Below are 24,511 nucleotides of genomic sequence, written 5' to 3'. Positions count from 1 at the left end.
TGTAAATTGAAAAAATAGTAGACCTAAAACTTTTTATAAGTATTTTTATGATCACGTTATGTTCATGTTATGCTGATCTTTCATTTAGGCCAAAAGTAGGTATATAATATGCACTCCTTGAATCAATTTTAACTGACTAAAGAAATAGTATTTGGATAAATTCAATATGTGGGAAAGAAGAGGCTCATAGAGAAATAAACGATTTTTTAGAATATCAAAACAAGGACATATAATGTTTTCATTTTGGTATTGTTCAAATAAAAAAAGTTGATAAAAATAGAAATGTCAACTTATAAGTAAACTCCTTTTTATGTTTTGTTATTTCATACTAAAAGCAGATTTTCTAATATTGACATGTTTTTGTGGATTTTTAAAAATATTTTTTCCAGATTGTACACCAACTAAATAAATGATAGAATGTCTAACTACCACCCAGACTGGAATATTATCAACTTAAAATAATTTATTCATCTAGGTATACTATTGTTTTATAAATTAAAAAATTCTGGTCATAGGTGTGATCAAATCTAGATTATATTTTGTTTGTAGAGAGGTTCTATTAATTGAAATTATTCTTGCTCACCCTCCTGAATTAACAAAATGTTACTGACAGTCATCACAGTCTTACAGGTCACAGTTGTTATGAAAATATGGTTGCTAGGATACCTTCTTTATTTCATTGTCATGTTACACCAGTCTATCAATTAATAAAGAAACACTCAAGTTAATTCTCAGGCATATTTATACACATTCTTAGCATATGATTTCCCTTATCTCCAAGTGGTATTTCTCCCTCTAGCATTCACCTTTCACTCCATAAAATATTAAACACGAGGTTATCACACCAGTTTACAAATTACAGCAATGATGCACGTCTTCTACTTAACCTTTCCATTCATTTTCCAACATTGTGAAGTTCTTACAGCAAATACCCATGAGTAGAGTAAATTATTCTTTTTACTTCTCAGATTTATTTCCAAGAACATTGATGCCTGGAAAAAAAATACACGTATGGAATTGATGTCTTTCGTTCTTTCTAAGGGAAAAAGCAGAACAGGAAATCACTTGAAAGTCACTCCCGCATCTTTAGGTATTCACAACTCTTGCCAGGTTATTGCTTTACATTTTAGGGTTTGATTCACAGATGTCTGATGTGGGGTCTCATAAATACATTTTTTATGACTATTACATTGCAGTCAGAATCACCACATGCTGCCTTGAGTTGCCACTTGACACGGCATTCATTATACAATTAAGAATAACAAAAATCTTTGATATGATAAATTCATCTCTTTTACACCTGTTCAGTTCAGTGCCTACTGACCCCAGTTTACGCTACCAAAATAGAATAAATTACATTATATTAAAAAAAAAAAAAGAATGCAACATGTAATGAAAATTGTCTGGCAAAAGGGAAAATATTGACTCTAATTATAGGCAATATATAAATATAGAAATCTTCTCAAAATTTCACTTAGTTTTTATATCTTCCTTAAAAATTCCAGTAAATAAGAAGTTATTAATCTTACTATACAAGGAAACCGAGTAATATATGGATTAAGTATTTACAAAGTATCCTTTAGTAAATTCAACAGTCAAGGATAGAATTAAGATTTCTTAATGTTTACAATAGTTTTATCACTCCTTCAGGTTTAATATTTGCATTTGAACAGTATTATTCAATTGTGTACCCAGTAGAATGCAAGAAAAGGGAGAAAAAGAGAATACTGAATTCAAGGAGTGGATGTCTCAACTTTTAAAAATGTTTTTAAGCAGTTCAACATATTTTTATATTTATACATAAATCCATTAATGGTGATTTTATCAAAACCCAAACTGACCATACAGATGTAATCTTTCAGAAAATTTGCCTGTGCCAAAGACTGTACACAGCTGTTTTCAATTCACTGAAGTATATGTGTGGTCCTCCTTTCAGGTCAAAGAAAAATATCTTTCTCTGTTTAAATTTCCATGTGTGGTTTGGCAAATTATATAGTTAATATAAGAATATATTCATGTAAAATAATATTTTTTACCAATTTTGGTGTCCAGTGAAATGGGTTGAAACAGTCTTCTGATGAAATTTACTGATGTATTTGATGCTTTATAAATGTCTCCCAAGTGTTACTTACATGTTTGCTAAGTATAATGCAACCAGATATTTTAAACTGTGAGAATCAGAAATTAAAGCAATATAAGCAATAAACTAAAGTCCAGGATTTTTTTTTTTAATTTAATTAATTAATTAATGTATTTATTTATGGCTGTGTTGGGTCTTCGCTTCTGTGCGAGGGCCCTCTCCAGCTGCGGCAAGCGGGGGCCACTCTTCATCGCGGTGCGCGGGCCTCTCTTGTTGCGGAGCACAGGCTCCAGACACGCAGGCTCAGCAATTGTGGCTCACGGGCTTAGTTGCTCCGCGGCATGTGGGATCCTCCCAGACCAGGGCCTGAACCCGTGTCCCCTGCCTTGGCAGGCAGACTCTCAACAACTGCGCCACCAGGGAAGCCCAAAAGTCCAGGATTTTTGATGGAATAATTCAATTCAGAAATTTATGTGCTTCATGTTGGTGTCAGTTTCCTTTTTAATCATAGATCATTGTTTTTTCCTTAGCAAAATATTATCACACTTCATTTCTCAGAAAAAGTTTTCCTCTGATTCATCTTCATCTACACTTTGTCAGGTTCAATACATTTTAAATAGTATCTTAGGGCATTATAAAAACATTTTTCCCTAAAACCCAAAAAAAGGCACTGGGTGGTGACTATGCTTCTCTACAATTTTGGTAGGCTTAAGAAAATCTAAATAGATTTTCATTTTCTTGTAGGTTCCATACCTTGTTTTAAATTCATCATGAAACCTTTGCCTGAAAATATTATAGTGAGGAAAACTTCAAAATGACAAATTTATGTTTTTATCTATACATTCCTTTCCATTTTTAAATATAAAAATTGGAAATTAGGGTTCAACAAATGGTTATTCTACAAGGTCATAACATGAACATAACTTTTCTCAAATTTTCAAATGGCTTCAACTGTCATTCTCTCTAGATGCTGCAAGGATAGATCTTTTTGTTTGTTTGCTTTTTAAATTAAAGTATAGTTGACTTATAGTATTATATTAGTTTTAGGCATACAACATAGCAATTCAATATTTTAATAGATTATGCATCAAAGTTATTATATTATTGAGTATATTCCCTGTGTTGTACATTACATCCCTGTGACTTATTTATTTTATAACCAGTAGTTTGTACCTCTTAATCCCCTTCACCTATTTTGTCCATCTCCCCAACATTCTATCCTCTGGCAATCACTAGTTTGTCCTATTCATGAGTTTCTTTCTGTTTTGTTGTATTTGTTCATTTGTTTTATTTTTTACATTCCACATATTTTTTAGATTCCACAGTATTCGCCTTTCTCTGTTTGACATATTTCCCTTGGTGTAATACCCTCCAGGTCCATCCATGTTGTTGCAAATGGCAAAAATTTATTCTTTTTTAATGGCTGACTATATATATATATATATATATATATATATATATATATATATATATATATATATATATATATATCCCACATTTCTTTAATTATTCATCTGTCCATGGACACTTGGGTTGCTTCTTTATCTTGATTATTGTAAATAATGACCTAAATAGGCATGTTTCCAAAGAAAACATACAGATGGTAACAGGCACATGAAAAGATGCTCAACATCACTTATCATCAGGGAAATGCAAATCAAAACCACAATGAGATTTCACCTCACACCTGTCAGAATGGCTGTTGTCAAAAAGACAAGAAACAACAAGTGTCGGTGAGGATGTGGGGAAAAGAGAACCCTCGTGCACTGTTGGTGGGAGTGTAGACTGGTCCAATCACTATGGAAAACAATGTAGAGGAGCCTCAAAAAATTAAAAATAGAACTGCCATATGATCCAGCAATTCCACTCCTGGGTATTTATCTGAAGAAAATGAAAACATTAATTTGTTAAGACATACTCTTTGTCCTTTATGTTGAACAGTATATTCTCACTAATTCAAAATATTAGATCCTCCTTTTGCCAATTTATTTTCCTAAATTCTTCTTTTATCAAAATTTCCGGTACTCAGGGCAGAATAGATTCTCTTTTTGCTTATTTCTTCTTACCATAATCATAGTCCAATAATTCCAAGCTGACATTACACATTCCACAAAGACATTTTTCCTGGTCCACTCAATCAAATAATTGTTAATGACCTACTATGTGTCATAGACAATGATAGTAGGCTACTCTGCTGTCTCACTCTAATTTAGGTACCCTTGTTAAATGGCATGTTTGGCACTGAATCATCAGCTCAGATTTAAGTGGATGGGATCAACACTGCTTTCACTTTAGATAGTTGTGAATCAGAGAACAATCATTTAATCTCACTTACCTTTCAATTACAAGTGTCTCCCAAGTGTTGCCTCTAGCTCATCTCTCTATGTCCCAGAAGGAATAAGGTAAAAGAAAAAAAAAAGGAAAGTCAGTAGACAGTGGAAAGGCATCTTTATAATGTACTGGAAGTGTGTATGGTCTGTGGGAGAAGGGGATTATTGTTACATGCAAGAATATGAAAAAAAATGTACATGGGAAATAAGAGAAAATGAAGACCAAAAGGAGAGGAGAAAGAAAATGTCAGGAAAATGTTTGATTTATCTGTTTATTTTTATTTGGTTTACAATTTTGACTTTCATAATACTAGTAAAATATTTTACAGCTATAATTCTAGAAATTATAGAACTTACATAGAGAGTCAGTGTGAGAAGTAATTCTCATAGTGTCAATGGGCTCAATATGTTCAAGCAAGGATAAGGTACTTCCTTCTGTAGAATCATGACTGAAATATACATAGTACAATGAGTTTCCACATGGTCTCAGGATTCCCCTCACTATCTTCTCAGTCTGTGTATTCATCAAGAGGCAGTGCTGGAGTTTTAAATCTGTATTTCAGCAGACTATTTCAAAGAGGTGACATTCTTATTCAAAGTCTGGGCTTAAAAGATGCTAGAAATCGCCCAGACTTCAAGTAAAAAAGAACCAAGACTATTTCTAATGCTCTCTGGAGAAGCATAATCTTTTACAAGCAATAACTTACTCAGCAAACAGAAAGGGAACAAACAAACTCCCCAAAATACCTTTATTAGGCAACATAATGTTATAAGCATAGCACAGCACGAGTGGCCTTTCCTTTATGTAAACGATTAAGATACTCTGTTCCAGGTGAAGGTGAACGATACTTGGCTGCAGCAAATAGTACCGTGAGTTTGTTCATCTAAAATTGGACTATGGTCCTGCAGGATACTCTCAATCCCACACTGAAGGATGGTAAATTATTTTAGGAAAGTTAGGGAACAGTTGTAAAAGCCAAGAACTATAGGATGTAAATCTAAATTACAGACTGAAATTGTACAGCTCTCCACATATTAATATAATTTTTGATATTTTAAAATCCCTCTCTGATTCACTTCTAATGTTATGTGAAATCTATGAGAAAGGATATGACTAGACATATTCTGCTCCTTGAAAGTTCATGGTTTGTGGCTAAACAGATGGAAAAGTAAAGAAATTTTAAAAACTGTAAATTTGTAAATACATTATGCTAGAAAAATGCTAATAGTCCCAAATTCCACAATTATTTCCTTGTTTAAAATTTGGACAGCAGAGATGAAAGCCCTTTAGATTATTTCAGGATTTCCACTGATGCCCTTTCATCAAGAAAGAAATCCTCACTAGTAACTCTAAAATTTTCAAAAGTATTTTGGCCTTGGATTGAGTCTTCCATTGTTAAGATAAAGTATAGAAATTTTATTCATCTTTTATGTTCACATACTTATTCAGCAGTAGAGTCACAGCTCAGAAAATACCTTGGTTTACCTGACATTGCACATTTATGAATTCTGTAACCCACACTAGACTCAACAGAATTTTAAAAGTGTAATTATTTTTTCCTTATCCATTCCTGCCAACACTTGAAATGAATTCAACTGCAGTTGCATTAGCAGCATGGACCTGGCGATAGCATACAGAAGTATGAAATTCAGAGAAAAAGAGGAGGAATTGTAAGATTCTACAACATTTATTCTAGTAAATTCTCTCCTGCTTTGTTAGACAAAAAAAAAAAAAAAAAAAAAAGTTATTTGCTGATCTGCAGCATTTGGCCGTGTCAGAAGACTCATACCTATGAGAATGATTTCTGTTGCCTTAAAAAAAGTATTTCTCAAACCATACATAAGCATAGTTTAAAAAAAGTTCTACCTGTCAGTCAACTCTGAAATAAATATGAATATTTACTTTTCACTCTTTTGAAACCCTGAACTTTTGGACTTAGTGTAGCTCAAGGCTTATTGTTTTACAACATATTTGTGAGAACATAATGGAAGGGAAATTATTCATCTAATTTTGGAGACGTGGCTGCCACATTTTGCTGTGGCATGTGGCCTTTCTATGTACACAATGGTGCCCTGCCATGTACCAGCTTTTCAGCACTGGCATGTCACCTGGCCTGTGGCATCTCACATTCTCATGTTCTCACACTTGTGTTGTGGCCCAACCAACTTGTTTAAGCCAAAGCCAAAAAGCAGGTGGGGCACAGGCTTGACAGAGACTGGAATGACACGCCACATGCCTCTCCAAGTGCTGTAAACACCAGGGTTTGTTTGGAAATTTCATCTCCTGGTTACAGTAAACAAGACTTGATGGAGCATCCAGCAGAGAAGTGGCATGCCCTTTTCTATGAAAAGGAATTTTCAGGAAATAATATAAGCTATTAGTGAAGTACAGAACAATTTTTCAGATCACTTATTTACTGTTGAGCTCTATTTAAATATAATGCAATACAAGGCAATTTAATATCTTATGACTTAACATATAAAATGGCATGAATATGACATAATCATTTATATTGTTAAAGTTCAAAGAGCAAAAACCTTGGAGGGTAAATTACTATAAATTGTGTATTGAAAGAACACAGCTCTTGAGTTTTGTGGAATAACTTTTTAAAGGTGGATGTATAATCTTTTGTAGAAAAAGATTAAAGTATAGCATAGCATAATGATTACCTTTTATCCCATCCTTACAACTCTGAAGAAAAAAATTATTATAGTCTAAATTTAGAGAAAATAGTTCTTTAATGTAAAAATTAAAATCTAATCAACTGCATAAAAATGAGATAATGTCCAGTACTATCAAAAGTTTCACCATTGTACAAAGACTCTAATAACCACTGATGAACTTATAAATAGTCATGACATAGTAACTTGATTTCCAGCATTAAAAGATTAGCATAAAACTCTGGACTAATTAGCTCATGATTTAAGATTAAAATTCCGTTCCTCTAAATTGGATTATATGTTCTTTAAATATTTTGTTTTTGTTTTTGTTTTTTTGGTCTTCTCACACATGAATATTCCAGCCATACATTTTCAGCTCATTTATATTGGTCCATTGATCCTAATTGATCATGTGATCATTTTTTTTCATGTAGGACACATTAAGAAAACATAGTTATATGGAGGATATGTTCAGATTTATTACACACACACACACACACACACACACACACACACACATGCAAAGACTTACATATACCAAGAGTTTAATTTTGAAGTGAGTGGTCAGTATCAAGAAACCTAGACTCTACTCCCCAGCTCTGCTTTATAGGTTACTTTTAGCTAAGCTTCAGGTTTATGCAGTGATGAACAGTTAGAAAGATTTTACAAAGATTTGCTCTTCCACAATTATGGTTATAAACAAGTTCTAAATCAACTGCTGATGCAGTTCAGGATTATCAACCTCTAAGCTGTAATATGTAGTGCAATTGTCTTGAGGATACTTTAGGAGTTTTCATCTACAAGGCAGAAGATATTCTCTGATTTTTACTAATGAGGCTTCCATCTTTACTGCTGACAGCTTACGGTTAGATGACAAAGATAAATGAAATTTTCATAGAGGGCAGCAGAAAGAACAGGAATGATGTCATTTCCTTCTGTTTTCTTTGAAATTGAAACACATTTCCAGTGAATTTCAATTATAATGTTAAAAGGAGTCCTGAAGTAGGGGTGAGAAGTGCTTTAAAGCTTTTCTAAGGTGACTAGTTAAGAGTGGAAAGCTTTTTCTTTTCTTTTGATTCTTTTCCCCTTAGATTTGCTGCTAGATCTTTTGTGTATCTATTTCCAAAACTTTTACTGTCTACCTTATATGTGCAAAATATGATATAGATAAGGTTTTGCATATTAGTCTCTGTCCTCAGACAGAAAAAAATTCAAATAGCTATAGTGCCTACCTAATCATAGTAATTCCAATGACAGCTATCAAGTATTAAAAGTGATAAAGAAAGAACATATCTTGCTGAAGAAAGTTTTTCTTCATAAAGCTTCATGAGGGAGGAGACATTTGAGTGTCAGTAGAGTTTTGACAGGGAGGGAATATGGAGAATATTTTAGGCAAAGGGAACAATTTGAGGGGAGATGTAAATACCCAATATGTACTTGGGAGTCAGCAGGGGGACAGTTTGTCACTTGAAAACAGCAGAAGGAGAGTAGGGTGAAATAATACCATGTGGCTTGGTTGGCCCAGATCATGGGTAGTCTAGATGCCAGGCTGAGGAATGTACGTACTAGGCAATGGGGAAACACTGAGGGCTGTTTTGGGTTGGAAAGTGAGGTTCTGGGAGTGGTTCTTGAAGATATAGTGGTCAACTCTGCCCAGTGGAGGATGAATTTGAATGTGGAAAACAGTTAGATAATATTATAACCTCAACAGGTCTAATGGGGTAACAATCAGATCTGAGGTCAACTTCAGCTTTGTAACCAAGTAGTTATGTAACTTGGGCCAGAAAATTAACTTTTTTGGCCTTAGTTCCCTAATCTACATGACCTTCAAGTTTCTTCCAGCAGTTAACATTCTACAATTCAAGGTAATACAGAGCCTGGACTAGTACAACAGAAGTAGGAATGGACAGTAGAAAATGGGCATGAGGCATCTGAAGAGGTGGATTCTATTTGCATTTCTCATTGGGACCTCCATTGATATTTTGGGCTCCACAGTTCTTCAATGTGAAGCATTCACAATCTCCCAGCATTGCGGTTATTTCTGCATCTCTGTCCCCCACCCACTAAATTTGAGAACACCTTCCAGTCATTATGACAATCCAAATCTCATCTAGTTTCAAATTTTTCCTAGAGGATTATTTATGACCACTGGGACTCCCCCCATCCACCATTCTATGCTTAATAAACACTGTGAGTCTATTTTAAATAATATTTGAATGTAGTACATAACTGAAAGACTGTTAGTGCCATGAAGAGTCATGGAGAATTTATGAGAAAAAATTCATGTTGGAAAAGATTATGTTTCATTTTGGACATATTGAATTTCAGGTGCCAGTAGGATATCCAGATGCCCACTTGTACATGAGCAGTAGGAGATAGAGAAAAAAAAAAAAAAAACAGCAATAGCAGTTCAAGAATTTTTCTATTCAACCTTGACAGAGGGAGGACAGACACCTTGTTCAGATATTTCAATATTTCATTAAATAAAAGGCAGCATTTTTGCCTTTCTGGAATCTGCCTACCTGCTCTACTCGTACTGAAACTTACTTCAAGATTTTCTTTTGAACTTTCAAGGAAACAAAAGAAAATGACCACCTCTTGGGCACCTACATATACCAGATGTTCACCAGCCATTTTACATATGTATTTTACACTGTCTCAGAGACGTTGAGTACCTTGCTCAAAAGGACGCTAGTAGTTAAGTAGCAGAAAAGTAAGTTTCAAACCCAGTTCTGTCCAGCTCCAAAACCTGGGTTCTTTTCACTACAACAATGTGACAAGTGACTTGAATTTCAAAAATCCATGCTGACATGAAAATTGGTTATTAAATGTTCATGTATTACTCCTCTAAGGCCTTCTGAGGCACACTGCTTAAGGCAGAGTGACTGGTGGGACTTTCAGGAACCATGTTAGGTGGGTGAGTTGCAAACCATTCTGTATATGAATCCATCAGGGAGTACAAGCTCCAGTTTGAACACGGATAGGATTATTTAGACCTGATCACTTCATTTGCAATACCTTCCGAATGATGAAACTAGGTCTTTTTTGAATCTTGTAATAAAACCTTAGATCAGGGTCCATTCCTCAACATTATAGGGGACTTTTTCCTAAGCTTACTCTTAAGCATGATATCCACTAGTGTGTCCCCTTGTTTCCCCAGGTATGGCTTTATTCTAACCATTTTCTACTTGACTATGCATGTTGTTAATATGATTCCTGCATCCACATGTGATGCTTTGGAGACGACAAGGGCTCCATGACTTTTGCAATTATTGCCTGTGGCCCTAATTTTCCCTAGTAAGTGTTTTGAGATCACCTCCACTTCCCTCTACTTACATTTGTATTGAATTATTTCTTTCTCTCTTTCTCTGTCTCTCTCTCAGCTATTATCATTCTCTTTCTCACTCATGGCATCATGAAAAACACACACAAAGCTAGATTTCAAGACTCTTGGTTTTGATGTTGACTCTCATACCATCCTGTCACCTGGAACAGTGAATTAATTTGCTTTCTTTATCTGTAAAATTGGTAGTCATCCTTTTTTCCTTTTTTCCCTTTCAATTTAATAGGCCATAACCTCTGGATTATAGTTCATTGGTGGACAAGGAGGGATATTTGGTAAAACTAAACAAATGTGAATGACTTAGATTACCCCTATATATGCCCATTGATGGTTAAAATTAAAATTTACTTTCAATGTTAACATAATAATACTTTGGGTGCAATAATATAAAGAAGAAATTATATAATTCAATGCATTTACAAACATGCAAGGGTGACAATTTGGCCAGGTTGAGTTCAATTGGTTGTTAATTTCACTTCTGTTGTGTATTATTGTTAACTAAGAAAAATTATATTTAAAATTGCTCCTCCCTTAAGCTCCAAGGAAGAAAAATCTGTCTTGTGGTGGTCTCAGGTGTCTTGCAGTAAATCATTCAATGAATGCTTGTTTCTTGAATGATATGATGTGGACTTAGAAACATTTATGAGGTCCATGTGAAATGATAGAAGAAAAAGCTCTGCTTTTGTCACATCAAGTAGACCAAATGAAGATTTGAAAATGAGAGAAAGGAAACCAAAATATAAGTTTTCTCACTATAAGAAGTTACAATAAAATATGTGATTATATTATATTTGTTAGTTAGAGTAGGTGCAATCAAGCCCTAGGAAATCCAGTGAGGTTATAACTGATCACTTCCAAACAGGTCCACATTCCTAAAAGCAAGCAGAATTCTAAATGAAAGCCAAAAGAGAGCTAGTCCCATCCTTAGAGAGAAGTAGCCAAAAATGACTTTCAACTGAAAGAAGTTCGACATAGCTCCTCTTGCTAATTCTACCTGATCCTTGCAATGCCTCATCTGGATATATTTGTTAGTTAAATCTGCATATACATGCAGATACTTTATATGTATACACTTTTAATCATTTGGATTTTGACTTATTTCCTGTCAAAGAATGATGCATGCTTATGTCTCATTGCAAGTAACAGTTGTAACCTCTCATTGACTGTTAATGCAAAATTAATCTAGTTGAAATATTTCTCTAATGAATTTAGGAGTATACTTTCAATAAATAATTTCTGACTTTTTATATATGATGATAAGATCCTGGAAAAATCGGTATTTTGTTTCAGATATGCATTTATGTAGGAAAGACACAATCTAACAAATGATTTTCAATGTGTAAGATCAGAAGTTAACTCTAAATGTCAAACTCTTAGGGTTGTAATATAAATACAGCAGTAAATATTCAACACATAGTACATTTCATTATTTTAATTGATAAATTATTTTCTATGTATCCATGCCATATATATATCCTAAATATTAGCTACTGGCTGACGTAAGGCATTCAATATTTTGAGTTGCTTCGCTCTTTGAGACTTGAGTAAAAATTTTTCTCAAAATCCTACTCCCAATATCTGCTGAGATTCATAGTGTGGGGGTTGATCATACTGACATTTTGCCTAGACACCATCGTTCTGCATTTCTCCTAAATCTTTCATTGCTTTCACGTCTCATAGCTTTCAGCTATTCTGGTCTCTCTCCACTGTGTAACCCAGTTATAAAACAAAGCCCCTTTCCTTGGTTAGTTTAACACACCACAGAGAGAGTTGTGAATCCATATGAAAGAAAATTTGAAGCTTTCATCTAAGTGTTGTATGCATTTTGAGCATTTTCCTGGTGAATATTAGATATTCCACCTGCCATTCTCACAATGGGAATATCCCATTAGCCAACTCTTCAGCATCCTCAACAACTCCACCTCATGGGACATCCCTGAGGCCAGCCCTTCTACGTTTCTGGGTCCCTTCTCCTCTTCCTCTTGGCTACCTTTGTAAATGAAAAATTATTGTGCAGAGAGACTTTATCTCTTTTTGTATAACTCTTACTGCATCCTAGCAATGTTCTGAGGGATATCATTGCAGAAATAGTATAGATCCATATGTTATTTTGAGAAACAAAATAAAATGATTTTTTCTAAAATAATTCTGATGCCATCTTTGAACTAACAGGCTTTTCTCCTCAGATTAGATGTGCATTACCCAAGGTTATACATGCATATAAATGAAATATATACACATATATATTTCACTTTCATCCCAATTTTTATTCCACCCTTTAGCATTTTATCCCTCTATACTTAATTCCTGCTAAAAATGTAAAAATGTTCAGATTCCCTTAAGCTTTATTTAAATTACTAACTTGGTGACACTAACAGTCACTACTACAACCAGTCTGTTTTCTCCTTGCATTTAATGATTGAACACTTCACTGCCACTTTTCTTCACCACTCTGTTCTTCCTTAATCCTCTTGATTTGGCTTCTATTGCTGAAGGGATTTATCAATTCTATTCTTCTAGGAAAACTGAGTTTGCTTTTTCATCTCTAGGACAACTCTTTTCTTTTTGAAAGTGTAGTTTCTCTAGCATTTGGCACTGGTTGTTGGTCACCCCTTACTTGATTTCAAGTTCTTAATATTTCACCATCCCACGTTTTTTCCTCCCACTTCCTGTGATTTTGTTCATTAACATTCTTCTACTTCTATTCTTACTATAAAGAACTCATCATGTGTTTTGGTCCAAACACCACCTCTAGGCAAGCAATTCCCAAGTTTACAGAGTTTACAGTCCCAGTCATGACTGCTCATCATCATTTCAATCTTGCATCTCAACTCCCTATAGATGCCACTTAATGTATCAAACACTGAACTAGTTATTTCCTCACACAAATCTATATTTTGTACTTACTTCTTTATTGTCACTATTCTTGTCTGATAAATTTATTCCCAATGTCCTTATTGTATCTAATTGATCAAGTCTATGGACTGTTCCTTTAACTACCTACCACATTGCTTAAGTTAACTTTTCTTCCTCTCCATTTCAACAAAGCTCATACCTAATCACTGCATACTTTAGTCTTTGTATCTTCTTCATTTGTAGCATCATTTCTCATACTAATCTACATTCAAAAATTGCTACTTAAATTTGATTTTATATACACTTACCTCTGGTATCTTCTCACTCCTCTCTAGCCAGCATACACTTACCTGTATGTTTTTTCTCAAATGCAGTTTTAGTCACATTACTCTCTGTGATCCGGTATTAAATTTCCATTGCCATGTTGCCATATTGGTCTGCTCTAAACACTTTCAGGTCCTTTGTCAACAGTTCTTCTTCCTCAGCAGGAAAACTTGTCTCTGTATTTCTTATACACTTCCACTTCTTACTGCCTCTAATCATGCTATTTTCCCTGTGAGTATCCTTCCTTCCATGTCCCTCACTCATGCTGACCACTTCACTAAAGATTTTTTAACATTTATTTATTTCAAACAGCTTATTCTGAAAAATTATACTCCAAGATGACCACCTTCTGTCTTTAACACGGCAAATGATTATAACATATCGGATATGATCTTTATAAAGGGTAATCCTTCTAGACTGCAAGCTTCAGAGGACAAGTAGTGTGTCTTCTCCATACTTTTTAAACCTTATTACATCAAGTACAGTGATGTGTATCCAACAGGTGTTAAATGATAGGTCAGCTATAGAACTAGGCAACAATATATTTCACATGGTGAGTCATTAAGAAAGACACAGCCTATAACTTGCTGCCCTCCCCCCAACATACCCCTGGCTTTTAAAGCTTAATTATTAATGTGAAATAAATGAACAGAGTCAGGGAAGAGGAAATATGAAAAATTTGTATTCATTTTGAAGCCCACCCAAGCTGAGCAACGGAGAGGTGATGCTCTGCACCAGCCAGCATATCTTTAATTTCTCTCTGCTCCAGCTCCTATTATCTCTCTACTGCCACAGCTGCATACTGCTATTGTCAGTGGTAAAGATGAGACGTCTCTAATTAGAGGGCAGGGTAAATTGCTTTTATCTACTTTTAACATGCTTTTACATGGCACCTGGTACACAAGCCTTAGCTAGGCAGCCATAATTTGAAAAGAAAATGAATGCTCAGAGAAATACGATATGTTTTTAAAAGAAAATTAAATATATGGAGTAGCAAAATCAACATGCTGGAAGCTGCAGAATTTTAGAGCTGTCAGAGTCTTGTACTCTTATGAATTATATTGAACTAAAATGAGCAATCAAGGTCCATGTACCCTGCTGAGTCCAGTGGTCCTGTCTTTCTTGTTCTGTTGGGAACAAATGGAGAAATTTAAGGTCTAGAAAAATTATCAGTGCAAGAAGCAGACGGATGTTGTTCCCCTTGACAGTTGAGATAAGGAGATTTTTAGGTGAAAGAAAAAAATTAACAATCTTTCTTGATTTATATACATACAGTCAGCTTTATAATAAATAAATCCATAATGTATGAACCTCCATTTACTATTTTGGATTCAAATTTTATTTCTTTAGCAGTCCAGAACATTCTTAATGACCAAGAAAGTTATCAGCTTTTGAAAAATAAAACAAAGAGAATTCAATCACAATTAGATCTATGGTATGCTGGACTACAATGACATTCAAAAGAAATATCTGACATTTATTTTTGCTCAGCATACAGATCCTATAGTTTGGAGAGCCTGAGTCATATACAAATTCTACAGGTTCCTCTCCCTCTGACAATTATCAGCAAAAATGCATCAAGTGTTACCCTCCAACAGCATCACAGGAGATCACATGCCCACAATGCTGTGCCATCATTATAGCCCTTTCTCATTCATTGCTCTCCAAATTTTGGCTACTTGTTTCCTTGGAGATTGTCTGATTACTGACTATAACTTTCAGGCTATAAAAACTGACAGCTCTAAATAATAACTGGGCTCCACTGTTTATTTATTTCTGCTTTGGAACAGAAAACCAACTGGAGTCCTTTAGTGCTGTGGGTAGAAAGGACTTTCAGCTACGAGAAGATGGCATTGCAAACACAGTGGTTCTGGCAGGGAAACTACCTCATTAGGGATCTCTAGTTTCTTCAGTTCCCATATACAGGCATCTATATGCACTCAGACCTTGTGAATTTCTTTTATTTTCTATATATCATGGGTGAGAGGGTATAATTTAAGGAGCTAAAAGTAAGGAGCATACTTTGGAAGTATATCTAATTTAAATATTTGAGCCATATGCAAGATTAGAACATGTGCTTCACTGCATTAAATGCTACTTAGAATGTACTGATTCCTAGTTTAGTCTTTGAAGTAGCCATTAGCATGGTTGGTTAGAGTTCTCTGCCTTCCATGCACAAGATAGGATTGCATTTTCTGGCCCTCTTGTGCTTAGATGTACCCATGTGACTATTTATGACCAAAGATTCATGAGCAGAAATGACATTTATGTCTGATTTGAGAGCTTCCAGAACTCCCTCTCTCTGCCTAGTCAACCAATAATGTTCAAGATGGTGGACGATCTATCAGTTTGGATCCTGGAGTAAAAGCAACGTGAAGAATTCAGAATTTCTGTGTTGAACATGTAGTATGAGCAATAAATAAAATTTACTGTTTTAAAACACTGAGATTTTGGTGCTATTTGTTATTGAGGTATAATCTAGCCCACCCTGACTACTACACTTTTGTTATTCATTTCACATTGTTAACATTGTTCCACTTACTGTACTTTTTAACTGAGCTCCCTAAACACACTTTGATCATAGTACTTACTAGCTAAATTACATTTACATTATCTCTGCCTTCTGTTAGTCTATATTTTTCTTGAGGACAGAGACATCTGACTCATCTTTATCTTTTCAGCCCTTAATATATTACCTTTATATAGTAAGCACTGAACACTGTGGAATTGAATGGAATTTATTTTACCCTATGTCAATGTTTCAGCTCTGTGTTCAAATAGTGATGAGCTAGAATGATGATTAATCTTAAGTAAACTTTTTTGGATATGTGCCTCTTAAAGTTAAAAGAGGCAAAAGTGATAAAGTCAGTCTGATTTAGTAGCATATACATTAGATTTGCAGGTTTGGGTATAACTTCTGATTCTAGCTGTGTAACATTTGATAATTCATTTTTGAAAATACTTATTAGTTGTCCACTTACTCTATGCCAGACAATGTTCTAGATTCTGAGAATACTGCATAATAAGTGTTCTTGTAGGACTAACAGGTCACATAAGGAATTAGATTTTCATCCTCTGACAAATTAGATAATAATATCTACTTTACTTAATATATTTGTTGCAAGGAAATCTTTAAAATATTTGAAATCTTTAATAGATTTGTTATAAGGAAATCTTTTAAATATTTGATTGGCCAAAAAGTTTGTTTGGGTTTTCCATAATATCTTACAGAAAAATCTGAACGAACATTTTGGCCAACCCCATATTTGAAAGAAATAATATATGTGTAAGAGTTTTATAAATTTCAAAGCATTTTATAAATAAAAAATAAGACATTTTTGTTTTAGTTTTTGAATAATATACTCATTTCATGTGACTAATAGGGGTACACAAAGAAATAACTTTTAAACTACTTAGTAACTATTATGAAATTTTAGATCAGTGATTTAGTTGGAGGAGGATATGTGTGTTAAAAAAAAAAACAATAGCAACAAGCACACATTTAGTCTGGCAGAATGCAAGTCCTAATTTCTAACTAAAAAAAAAAAACAAAAACCTTTTCCCTGAAACATAGCACTTATTTACTTGTAAATCCAGTACAGAATAATAATTAAGTGTAACAGGTAGGAAGGGAGAAGACAATGATTGGGCCTGTCAGGGACACAAATTGTTGTAACCCTTAGTCATAAAATGATTGATCCAAATGTATATGATTCATTCAAAGAAGAAACACTTTATGATTTTTGAATATAGAGAAACAATATATATTCAAAGATAAATTTATGCTGAATGAGCTAATGTATATAACTAATGTACATAAACACCTGCCCAAAAGCTACCTTAAGTTTTCCAGACAGCAGATTTAATGAAGCATTCCCTAAACAGTGGTTTATTTCATAATATCTCAGCGACAGGAATGTGGCCACCTCACACACTCCTAGAATAATTTGCAGAGTCTGTTTGATATAGCAAATATATCAATTTATTTATTATGGTTTAAAATATGGCATCAATAATTATCTTTAGCATTCATTCATTTATTTACTCAAGCATTGTGTGATTGATTGTGCATTCCGTTCCGGATGTTGCCCTGGGCCCTGGAAATACAAAGGTGAGTTTCACATAGTTTCTATCCTCAAAGATCTCATGGTATTTTGCAAATGTTTATTGCTTTGTAAATACAAAGAAATATATTAGGTTGAATTTCATGAAACTGCCTGTCATGACCAAACCCAAAAAATCATAAGATGAAGAATTTGTTCTTAAGAAGCCTAAAAATCTAGCTGGATACAAATGAAACAACTAAATATATAGTGTGACTTCTCCATACTTTTAAAATCTTATAATGAGTAATAAATTGACCACCACTATACAGAAAGGCCAATCTGTCAGAGAGTATAAAGTGTCTTCCAAAAAAAAGTTATCTCCAAAAACACATGTAAATTCACATGAAATTTTGGAAAATTTTACCTTACATTGGGATTTTTAAGAAAATCTTTTCTCTGAGACAGGGAGCCAGCAGTACAGGTTAGCCTAAACTCTGTAAATAAACTTCTTTGGATCCAGTTGTGACAGTGTTAAGTGCCTGTCTTTGGTCATGCGGAGGCTGGCCTGGGGCTGGCAGGGAGACAGGCATGGGCAGAGCCCAGTGTAAGACATCAGGATGAGTGTGGGAGTAATTGTGATGGCCTTCCATTTTATTCTCTCTTCCATGTATACCATATAGGAGAACCTTACAGATGAAATGAGCTTGATCCTCCCTTAGCTCTCTGCGTGAGTCCTGATTGGCTTAAACTCTTAGGGTGGCCTCCCTTTGTCAAAGTTATTGATTCAGGAATGGGTTTGTAAGCCTGGCTTAAACCAATCAGTCATAATCTCCTGGTTATAGAGTTTGGTTCAGAGAAGAACATATGATCTCAATTGCTCTGATCAGAGAAAAGCAAAGGACTCCTGTTTGATGTTTCGAGAAAAAGAAGGTATCTATTTCTCCTTGGATGTGAACTGGAAAGCACATATCTCTGGAATCTACTAGAAGCCATCCTGTGACATGAGAGAAGCTATTTTGAGACTGTGGGTACCATATGGAGGAAGGTAGAGGGCAGAGAAAGACAAGGAAACAGAGCCAAAGACCAGTGATGCTGTGAACTCTCTTTCCACCATCCTTAAACAACAGTAAAGTCCTGTTAAGTCAACAGTGATGTGGGTGAATTAGAGATAGGCCTAATTGGATCTGGGATAGTGGAGGATGGCGCCCCCTCCCCCACAGCTGCTGTCACCAGCAAAGAATAATTATGCTCATCAGGAGGGTCATTAGTTGTAGAGAGAGCTACCTGGTGAGGCAGCGGGAGGGAAGAAGCAGAGAGACTTCTCCGAGCATACAAGTAGAAGAACCCTAGGACACACTCAGAAATATCTGGTGGACACTTGGTGACAAAGTTAGTGGGGACTTGCCATCATAAATTGGGCAATTGAAGATATTATTGCAGAGAGAATGTTGATTTTCAATCTACTGTCTCAGGTGTGTGCAATGATAAGTAATCAGTGTGCTTCCTATAACTCTATCAAGCTTGTGTCTTTTCTTCCTCTTCACAACGATGTAGTCAATTTCATATTTCCTTATTATTTTACATTACTAATGGATTTTCCCTCTTATGTAAATCCTTCTCCTGTAAATGTTAGAAGTTATTTATGATATTTTTTACTTTACGATACTTTATAATACTTAAGATTGCTTTACTTTACAGTATTTAGCAACTTTTTACCCAGCATTGTGGAGTCGAGAGCAGGAAGATCACAGGTTGGGGTCCACTAAGATCCTTGGGTACAGCCAGCCATTCTGCATACCTGGATTCTGGTGACAGGGCTGCCCTCTGCAAGCCTCCACTCATTGGTACCCACACCCTGTCCCCTTGGTCATGGTTCTGAGGTCCCAGAGACTGTCTTTCAGCTTCTGCTTTCTAAGCTTTTCTTCTCTTCTCTTCCTCTGATTCTCTCTCCTCTCCAAGTCCAGTGAGAATAGCGTTTATTTTTGCTTCTTTTCCCCTCTATGCCATAGGAAAACTAAGTTAGACTTTTTCCCAAATCTATGCTTTATGCAGCAATGTGCGCTTTGTGTCTTAGAAAGGTAAAAATTAACTTCATTCATTTTCCTTTACATTTGGCTGTGCCTCACTTCCCTATGGTCCTGGAGTCCAAAGTCTAGTTTGCAAGAGTGTGTGTGTGTGTCCATTTGTGTGTGTGCTTGGGGTGGAGACAAACAAAGGTATTAGAGGGATTAATAAACATTTTTGGTAAATATTATACCACTGCAGTTTATATGGTGGTGGTACAATATTTATAAAATGCACATCAGTGCTAAACAGTGTGGCATAGAGATAAATATTCTAGAATGTCACAGAGAAGGAGGAATTCAGTGAGAGCCAGGAATCAGGGAAATTTTCAGAGAGGACATGGGAATTCAGTGAGATTAAAATAAGCAAATCAAGTAGGTAAGGGGATTCTAAGTTAGGAGAGCAGCAGAAGCACACACACAGATGAGGGAATAAATACGTGCCCTTGGCAAAGTGAGAAAGTTCACACAAGTCTCTTTGGCGATATTTGATGGAGTGTGAAGGGGCATAAGCGTGGCTGAGATGGATTATGAAAGATCCTGAAAATGAGGCATTTTGTTCTGTATTTCATGAGGTAGGAAATAAGGATGCATTTAAAAGAGTTACAATATAATAGTAGCTGTTTTTTTAAAGAATGGGTACATGTTGTTTAGTGACCTGCCTGCCCTTCAGTGAGTACAACATTTTTTTTAAGCAAAAATCTAAAGAAATGGAAGGACTGTGAGAAAGTTACTCAATCTTCTTTAACAGATATAATTCAGTGCAGCTCCTGGTCAAAAAGGACCAAAATGAACTTGATGCCTGTGTGTTTTGTGGCAGTATAACATCATTACAATTAGACTCTGACTCTCCTTTACATCAGTCATCCAATGGCCAAAAGTTAGAAATGGTCCCTAGCCTTTTTTCAGTGGACCAAGCCAATTCCAATAATAGGTACAGTCTATGCAGCTACACCTGTACAGTCATAAGTAGCTGTCCCCCCAAAAGCATGAGGCGTTTGATATTCTTAATAGGTGACTTTTATACACAAAAACATTATTTACTAATTACTTCAGTTTTTTAAGTTAGCATGGAATTTATGAAAGGTATATGCTCATAAAACTAGTTCTTCCTTAGTCTATTAAGTTCAAGTTCTGTATCATCTTATTACGTCTTAACAATCAGTGTTAAGAGGGCTCTCATAACGAATAATTCACCTTAAACATTTTGAGCTGCCTTTATAAATTCAAAATTTTTGTTTCGTTGTTAAGTAGTTCACAGTTTTCTGATTAACAAATAAAATTTACCTGAGTAAATAACATTTGCAGAGCTAATACATTTAATTTATGGATATGGTGAGTCTGAAGTTATATTGTGTTACAGTACTCCTTAATACATCAGATGCTCATAACTTTCAGATAAAAACAGCAAGCAAAATCCATCACTCAATCACATGTCTAAATTGAAATATGTTAGATAAGTCACTAGACTAAATTCTCTTAAATATGACAAGTTCTTAAGATCTCAAAAATGCATACATCATTTCTTACATCTCAAAGTATTGAACTTATGAGTTTGATTTGGTTCATCATAGTTCCATTTAAGTTTAAATTTTTCCCAAGGTTAAACAAATCCACTCAAGAAACCATTTATTCCATTCCAAATAACTTGGTGTTTCTTTTCCAGACAAATTCTTAGAATTGCTTTCTCAGATAGTCCGGCCTGTTTCCCAACCAGAGGGTGTGGCCAGTGTAAAAGCGGGAGATGCAGACATCCGGGGACATTACCCTCAAGATCAGAAAAAGCAGAGCTTCGCATGAAGTGGTCCCTGGCTTTGGGTCTACAGTATAGTTACACCTCACTAAATTCTCCTTTTCATTTAAAGAAGTTGGCAGCCCACTCTTAAATTAGCTAACTTTCTTCATACTGCAGTCGGGTTCCCAACCCCCATCCCGGGTTCTTTCAAGATATTAAGTGATATCAGATTTGATTTAGCATTTTTTCTTTTACTTTTCTGGATTCACATCATACTTTTTAAGATCATTTTTAACATTCAAATGACAATACCAAGTGGTAAAATGTTGTCTAAGCAAAGTGTTAGAGAAAAATCTGCCGTCATTTTACTTCCCTTTAATATATACCAATAAACTCGTTATACATTATGCTCTGTTGAAATTCAATGTATCTTGAGAATATTATCATGAACAAAACACAGTTCTTGTCCTCAAGGATTGTAAGTCAAGTTAAGAAAATAGACAAGCAGAGAAACATTTGCAAAGCTCTGTGTAAGTGCTGGCTCTGGAACTAATGGGAGAGGAGACTGAATGCTTTCTTGGAATAATCCAGGAATTCTTTCTTGAGGAACACTTGATCGTTGCATTAACTGTTCAAATCATTTTAGTGCTTTCTATTAGGGAAATGCTGAACTTTGGTTCTCAGAGTGCAGTCCTGGACTGGGAAGCGCTTTAGCATCACCTGGAAACTTGTTAAAAATACCAACCCATCATCTCAGATCTACTGAAGTAGAAACTCTTGGGTGGGACACTGTAATCTGGATTAGTAAATCCCCTAAGTGATTCTGATGCATGTTGAAGTTTAAGAATCACTGCATTAGAATAAAACTGAACTAGGTAAATTTTATCTCAAATTATGTGTATCTGAAAAATATGGGATGAAAATTTTGAAGAGCTTTATAGACTGCTGATTCCTTGGTGAATATTACTAATTCTGGTTTTGCATACTGACCTCCACTATAAACTAATGTTTGAAAAAAAAAACGGTGCCATATCTCACAAACAACTGATCAAGTATTGCATTTAAACATCTTTAAGTGATTCGGAACCCTGACGCTCTGCATGATTTGTTGCAGGACCATCAGTAAAAAGATGAAAAACTAATGAACAAAGACCTTTGAGTTATGCACATTATAGTGAGTTTAGTTACTAAAAGCACAGAGTGAAAAAACAAAACAAAAAAAAAAAACCCTACAGTTTACTGGATGGTTTTCTGTTGGGGAAAATAAATACAGATAGTATGAGTAGGTTTCTGACAGGACAGTACCTCTTTTAGTGCAAAATCACTCTAGGCTAATCCTACTTTAAATCACTAAAATGTATTACATGAATTTAAAGCACCAAAGGAATTAAAAAGAAAGCAAAACATGCACAAAATTCTGAACCTGAGCACCTTCTAAAATTTTTAACTGTTCCAAGTCCATGAAGATAAAGATATTTGATACAGAGCGCTCTCTCTCCGCTCTCGCATCCTCAGGAACAAGGAAAACAATAGCTCTAAGGTGTAGCGTGAGAAACCAGGTTAGATGAAAGAAATAACTTGCCTCCTCCCACTGAATAGATCCAATACAATATAATACAATACAATACTGTATTATATACTTGGAAGTTTTTGAGAGAATAGATCTTAAATGTTACCAACCCCAAAGAAAATAGAGATAGAGAAGATAGAGATATTAGCTAACTATTGTGGTAGTCATTTTGCAATATACAATATGTGAATCAAATCATCATATTGCATACCTTAAATGTATATATATTATATTTTAATAATATCTAAATAAAGCTGGAGTATGATTAATGATTAATATGATGATGTTTAGATAAAAACGTTTTAGTGTATGATAACATTTGAGATGTTCAGTAATATTTACCAAGGTTTAGAACTTGGTATTTGTTTTGTGTTTCATTAGGAAGTGTGGGACCAACTTTGGGTTGTCTTTTCATCTAGGGCTATGTCAGGTGGATAAGAAAAGAATAGAGAAAAATTTTGTTTCCATCTTGAAAGCACAATGTTGGGGGCATTATAAACCTTGCTTATGAACCTTGTTTAGGTTTCAGCTGAATAATTGTTTTCCAATCTAGTTGTGGCACATAGGAAAATCACTTCTATATGATGAACAGGAAATTCTCCACCTTCATGTAATCAATATTCAAAAAAAGTATTAGATAAATGTAACATATTAATATCTAACATAGAATACACAGTAGGTTATTACATGTTCTAATCTACATGCAATAGATTATGACATGAACTATAGGAACCAAAGAAGTTAGTCTATAATAATAAACAGTATCACTATTTAAATTCTAGTGCCTAATATATGGCAATGAATTAGCTCCATGATGGACAATAAATAATGAAACTTGCTGTTGCTCCTGTAGTGATACTTTAATAAACACCATAAGGGTAGATGTCCAAACTAAAGCATTTTGTGTGAAAAAGTTATTGAATGACATCTTATTTAAACCTGTTTGGGGCGAGATGGAAAATATGCCAGATTTTTTCACATGCGTCTCTCATATGGGATCATTTCCCATAGAAAACTGCCACTCCCAGAGCAAAACACTCCCTTGTCAGTTGGTCCTCTTTCTGGAATGGGAAGGCTACTTCAAATCTTGCCACACCCAAAATAGTGGATCTTTGTAGCTTGCACAAACTAATTCCCAGTGCAGCCTGAGTTCCCAGCTCTTCACATCCATAAGCTGAAAATTAACAGCAAGTTTTCATTATGACACTGGGACTCGAACTGAGCTCATAAGTGTTTCAGAAAAAATACAGCATGATATGATTTTATATATATATATATATATATATATATATATTTGACGTTTCAAGTACAGTATTTTTCAGACCCACTTGTGTAAATACAATGATACTCTAATAGAGGCGGGAAATATCATTATATTTCATTTTAAATGTTTAAGAAAAGAACCTCATGGAACAAATTTGAACTAGCACATTGTTTTCTTGATTTACAGGGTTTGAAGAGATACTGAATGAAAAGCCCTCCCTAAAGCAATATTTCATGTAT

At 34.8% G+C, this 24,511-nt stretch overlaps 2 long non-coding RNA genes across 2 annotated transcripts in view; both read right to left on the bottom strand.

The window, feature by feature from the left end:
• The window catches only part of LOC309614699, a 189,919-nt gene that overhangs the window by 82,327 nt on the left and 83,081 nt on the right, over positions 1-24,511 (bottom strand). The gene's annotated exons all lie outside the window — the stretch shown is intronic.
• LOC309614704 lies at positions 638-24,265 on the bottom strand. Its single transcript, XR_014236371.1, has 2 exons — positions 4,768-24,265; positions 638-1,036 (listed from the first exon to the last, which is right to left on the bottom strand). It is a non-coding gene; the product is annotated as an uncharacterized lncRNA (long non-coding RNA).

The sequence above is a fragment of the Balaenoptera borealis genome, assembly GCF_965194805.1.
Source record: "Balaenoptera borealis genome assembly, chromosome: 17".
In the NCBI taxonomy this organism is placed as follows: domain Eukaryota; kingdom Metazoa; phylum Chordata; class Mammalia; order Artiodactyla; family Balaenopteridae; genus Balaenoptera; species Balaenoptera borealis.
This window is presented reverse-complemented; position numbering and strand designations above follow the sequence as displayed.